Source organism: Crocodylus porosus, unplaced genomic scaffold (assembly GCF_001723895.1).
Source record: "Crocodylus porosus isolate Cpor-Errol unplaced genomic scaffold, CroPor_comp1, whole genome shotgun sequence".
Taxonomy (NCBI): Eukaryota; Metazoa; Chordata; order Crocodylia; family Crocodylidae; genus Crocodylus; species Crocodylus porosus.
Genome location: NW_017728886.1, coordinates 27,647,011 through 27,652,521, shown reverse-complemented (window position 1 = coordinate 27,652,521; position 5,511 = coordinate 27,647,011). Strand labels below are relative to the sequence as shown.

General features: G+C 49.7%; 1 long non-coding RNA gene across 1 annotated transcript; it reads left to right on the top strand.

The window, feature by feature from the left end:
• The first annotated feature begins 3,743 nt into the window (after window positions 1-3,743).
• Window positions 3,744-4,782, top strand: LOC109307503. The gene is made up of 3 exons (XR_002100276.1): window positions 3,744-3,754; window positions 4,431-4,437; window positions 4,477-4,782. It is a non-coding gene; the product is annotated as an uncharacterized LOC109307503 (long non-coding RNA).
• Window positions 4,783-5,511: the final 729 nt, after the last annotated feature.

The following is a 5,511-nucleotide window of genomic DNA, read 5'->3' as shown; positions in this document are numbered from 1 at the left end:
TGTGTGTGTGTGTGTGTGTGTGTGTGTGTGTGTGTGTGTGTGTGTGTGTGTGTGTGTATAGAGTGGTCTTTTGTTTTAATAGTAGAAAAACATGGATTTGGGGGCATTTTTAAAAATGGATTTGGAATGCTGGTGCAGAAGTCCACCTCGCACAAGGGGTAGTGTCCTCAGTTACCAAGTGCTGGGTCCCAGAAGCTCCTGAGAACAAGTAACCCTGAGCTGCTTGCCAGGGCAGCTTTTTGTACAGATGGGGCCAGGACAGGGCAGCTTTTCATACTGCTGGTGACAGCACAGGTACTGGCCCTGGACTCTAGCTCCCCCTGGCTGCAGATCTGGGAGGAGCCAGGCAGGGTTATCTTGCCCCAAGTGGCACAATTTGCTCCACAGCAAAGTGCATGTCCAACCATGTGCGCTGAGGCAAAAAGCCCTGGCTCAAATTTGCACTGCTTCTATTTGAGCTGCTACAAGTGCACGTGTTTGCATGTGTGGACGCACCCAGGGAGGGTGCAGAGCTAGTTTCATAGATTTCATAGACATCAGGGCTGGAAGGGACCTCGGGAGATCATCGAGTCCAGCCCCCTGCCCAAAGGGTAGGAAGTCAGCTGGGGTCATAGGATCCCAGCAAGATAAGCATCCAATTTACTCTTGAAGGTGTTCAATGTAGGTGCTTGAACCACCTCCGCTGGCAAACTGTTCCAGACCTTGGGGGCTCGGACAGTAAAGAAATTCTTCCTTATGTCCAGCCTGAAACGGTCTTGCAGGAGTTTGTGACCGTTCGACCTCGTCATCCCTTGGGGCGCTCTGGTGAACAAACGTTCCCCCAGATCCTGGTGGTCACCCCTGATAAACTTATAGGTGGCCATCAGATCACCCCTGAGCCTACACTTTTCCAGGCTAAAGAGTCCCATGTCTCTCAGCCTATCATCGTAAGATCTGTTTTCCTGACCTCTGATCATGCACATAGCTCTCCTCTGGAGTCTCTCAAGCTTCTCCACATCCTTTTTGAATTGTGGAGCCCAAAACCGGATGCAGTACTCCAGCTGCGGCCTCACCAAGGCCGAGTACAAGGGGAGAATGACGTCCCGGGATTTGCTCGAGAAGCATCTATGTATGCAAGCCACCGTTTTGGTCGCTTTACTAGCCGCAGCATCGCATTGCAGACTCATGTTCATCTTGTGGTCAATGATGACCCCCAAGTCTCTTTCTTCTGTAGTGCTATCCAACGTAGCACTGCCAAGCCTATAAGGATGCTGCAGGTTTTTCCTCCCAAGGTGGAGAACCTTGCATTTTTCGGTGTTAAACACCATGAGGTTCTCGTCTGCCCATTTGCTGAGCTTGTCCAGGTCAGCCTGGATCACCCGCCTATCTTCTGGCGTGGATGCTTTGCCCCAAAGTTTGGTGTCATCGGTGAACTTGGCCAGTCCACTCTTGACTCCAATGTCCACATCATTAATGAAGATGTTGAACAGGATGGGTCCAAGGAAAGAGCCTTGAGGGACCCCACTGGTCACAGGGCACCACGATGACTGACTGCCATCAATTACAACCCTCTGGGTCCGACCACGAAGCCAATTTCCCAGCAGCAGATTGTGGTGGAGCCAAGGCCGCAACTGGCCAGTTTGGCCAAGAGGTGATCATGGGACATCAATCTTTTCTCCCTTGTCCAGGTGATAGGTCACCTGGTCATAGAAGGAAATGAGATTGGTCAAACAAGACCTACCCGCAACAAACCCATGCTGGCTATCCCTTAGGATGTTAGCCTGGGCCAGTCCCTCAAGGATGGCCTCCTTAATAAACTTTTCTAAGATCTTCCCCAGGATAGAAGTCAGGCTAATGGGCCTGTAGTTAGCCGGATCCACTCTCCTCCCTTTCTTGAAGATCGGCACCACGTTGGCCTTCTTCCAGTCTTCGGGCACTACACCAGAGCGCCAGGAGTTTTCAAAGATCCGTGCCAGGGGCTGGGCTATGACGCTCGCCAGCTCCTTGAGTACCCTGGGGTGCAGATTGTCAGGGCCAGCTGACTTGAAGGTATCCAGCTTCTCAAGATGTTCCTTCACGAGGTCAGCATTTATGGAGGGTAGGGGATCCCCATCACCCGGATCTCCCTGTCCCATAGCAGGCATGGGCGTCCCATGGGACTGATGAAAGACTGACGCAAAGTACCTATTTAATAGGTTGGCTTTTTCCTGGGCGTCAGTTGTCAGTTGCCCCATCTGGTTTAGCAGGGGTCCAACATTGCCCTTGCTTTTCCTCCGGCTCCCTACATATCTGAAAAAGGACTTTTTGTTGTCCTTGATGCTTGAAGCTAGTTGGAGTTCAGTTGCAGCCTTGGCTTTCCTGGTTTGCTCCCTGCAGGACCGGACCAGCGCAGAATAATTCTCCTTGGAGGTGAATCCCGTCCTCCATCCTTTGTAGGCTTTCCTTTTTAGCTGCAGGAGGTCTGCTAGGTCCCTGGAGAGCCAGGAGGGCTGCTGTGCCTTCTTGCTGCCTTTCCTCCGTGTTGGAATAGATTTAGCTTGTGCATTGAGGATCGCTTCCTTGAGAAGCAACCACTCTTCTTGAACTCCCATCTCCCTGGGGTCATGGTCCCTCAGGGCCTGACCGACAAGCCTCTTGAGCTTGTCAAAGTCGGCTTTTCTGAAGTCAAGGACTTCTGTGTTGCTGACTGACTTGCCAGCTTTACGGCGGATGGTGAAGGTGATCAGCTCGTGGCCGCTGTCACCCAGCTTCCCATTGATCACTAGCTCACCATTTAGGTCATCCCCTGTAGCCAGTATCAGGTCAAGCAGCGCTTTGCCTCTCGTTGGCCCATAGACTTCTTGAGTCAGGTAGAGGTCATCCACGCATGAGAGAAAGCTTTGCGACCACTCGGATTTTGCTGAGTGATCTTCCCAGGAGATGTCCGGGTAATTGAAGTCACCCATGACAACCAAGGTCCTGGAGCAAGCGGCCTCAGTCAGTTCCCAGGCAAACTCCTGGTCAAGCTCAGGACTTTGAGTGGGAGGTCTGTAGTAGACTCCCACCGTTGTGTCCCCTGTGCCATATTCCCCACGATTTTTTACCCAGAGGGTCTCTAGCTGTCCATGCTGGTCACCAACATCAGCTTGCAGGGACATGTAGCTTTCCTTCACATAGAGAGCTACACCTCCGCCCCTTTTGTCAACACGATCCCTCCTGTACAGGGTATAGCGCTCTATACCCGTGGTCCAGTCCTGGGTGGAGTCCCACCAGGTCTCCGTTATCCCAGTGATGTCATTATTCTTTGCACTGAGCAGGAGGATGAGCTTGTCCTGCTTGTTGCCCAGGCTCCTGGCATTAGTGTACAGGCAGGCAAGTGTGCCCTTGGGGGCTCTTGCCTTGCCCACAGATTGTGCCAGGGCTGGGGCAGGGGTGGGCTCCCTTAAGTGCCTTTGTTTGCTGGCTTTGCAAGGGTTGCTCAGCGGGCCAGCAGTGGCAGTCGTCCGCCTATCCCCCAGCGGGCTTAGTTTAAAGGCCGGTGGAGCAGGTCAGCCAGCCTGGCTGAGAAGAGCCTCCTCCCCAGTTGGTGGCACACCTGCCAGAAAGGCTGCCCTCCATTACCCTAACCTGAGGCTACAAGGATGGAAGCACTATTTCCTTCTACTCACTCTTTCCAGCTGCTACAGGCTGGAATAGAATAGAATAGAATAGAACCATGCACCCAAGCCGAGAAAAGGAAATTTATTTCCTGTATTTTCAATGGCCTTTCTATTGATATCTGATTCAAATGCAGAAGGTACAAGAGCCAGAAGTGGGGCATTATTGTGGAGGGGAGATGGTGAGGGGCACAAGGGACCGAGAGCAAATGAAGAGCTAAGGCAAGAAGCCTGGAAGTAGCTGGTGAGAGAAAAGGACAAGCAGGGAGCAGAGACAGATCAGCCAAGGAGTTTCAGGCAAGTGGAGAGAGAGAGGGAATAGGTGCCCTGAACAAGAGTAGGCAAATGAAGCCCAACAGGACTAGTACCCAGAGCTGGTGGGGATGGGGAACATGGGTGAAGGCAAGGGTACCTGGGGGCTGGGAAAGCAGCAGAATTTGGTCTGGTTGAACAGGAAACTGGGAACAGGATGCTTAAGGTTTAGGTGAGAACTGGGAATAGCTGTGGGAGAAGATTGGGAGGGATTATTACAGTGGCTATGTGTGGGCCAAACAAGCAAGGCAATATTTAAGCCCCAGTAGTCTTGAGCTAGTCAGTAGCCACTGATTGTTGAGAACTGATAGCCACTGATGTTGAGAAGACCCCTAGGGAGTCCAGCATATAAACATCAATATATTTTGGGGGAAAAGATCTTTTATTGGAGCAGCTACATTGTTGGGAGAGATTTTAGACAAGCTTTCAAGCACAGTGCTCTTCAGGTCTCAGAAAGAAACAGATGCATATGTAAATACAAACAGTCTGCTTAAAGGAAAGGAGGAAGGCTGTAAAAGGAGGAAAGAGACATTGTCAGGATTACCTAGAGGACCTGATAAGGGGAAGAGCAAGACCATTCCAGAGGAAAGAGGGTCCTGAGTGCAGAGAAATGAGCAAGTAGATTATAATGGGCCATAAAGTCAATGTCTGTGTCAAGTCCCAGATTTTTAGTATCCAGTAGTTATTAATTTTTGTTCCCAGACCTGTCTTTTGAAGATGTTTTATAAATGTCTCTTGAGAATGAGGCTTGTGAGGTCAGAAAGCGCACAGTTGTTCCAATAAAAGAGATCACCCATTGGCATATTTTCTGGACCATCATGGCTACAATATTACTCCAACACTACCCATAAAAGATCATCCAAAGTCCCATGGGTGCACAGTGGGCTATCTCAGAGGTATGATCAGTCTTGGCACGGTGTACTGTGCTACACCTGAACCTGTTAAGCGAGCTGGAGTTGTATAGGAGCCCAAAGTCATTTTTTCCAGCTGGTGATGATGTGGGAGTTCCTGGAAGCTGTCTCCTGCAATGGTTTAGCTGTTTGGAGAGTGTGCAGCACTGTCCAGCCGGCATTACTGTTACATACAGTGGCAGGTTCTTGAACAGTGTCTTGTGGTTCAGTGTATTGGCTGTATTGGGATGCCACATTTCACATAAAGAGTTGTGTGGTAGTGGATTTGTTTGGGCTTCTGGCCTGCTTGACTAGGAAAACAGACAGAGACCAGAAGTGCTGATACTGCTTATTTTAGTTACATGTTCTGAGATAAGGAATCCTGTGTGCCTTGTTTTGTCTTGATATATTACCCTGTGCACAGATGTTTTCTTTAAGTAAACTGCTTGTATGTCTGTGTGTCATTTACTATTGTTTTGTTTCTCCAAGGTCATATTTTTTCTCTTTCTCTGTCTTAAGTATAAATATGCTTGTAAACTTATAGAGTTCGAGAAATCCTTTGAAACAGACAAGTGGGTGATTCCCCTTGCTGTATGGAATTCTCCTTGTGATCACAGTATAGACCTAAGTAAAGGAAACCTGGCTCTGTCAGTTCTGATTCAACCACAACGCAAAGTTTGATTTCTTCCACATTT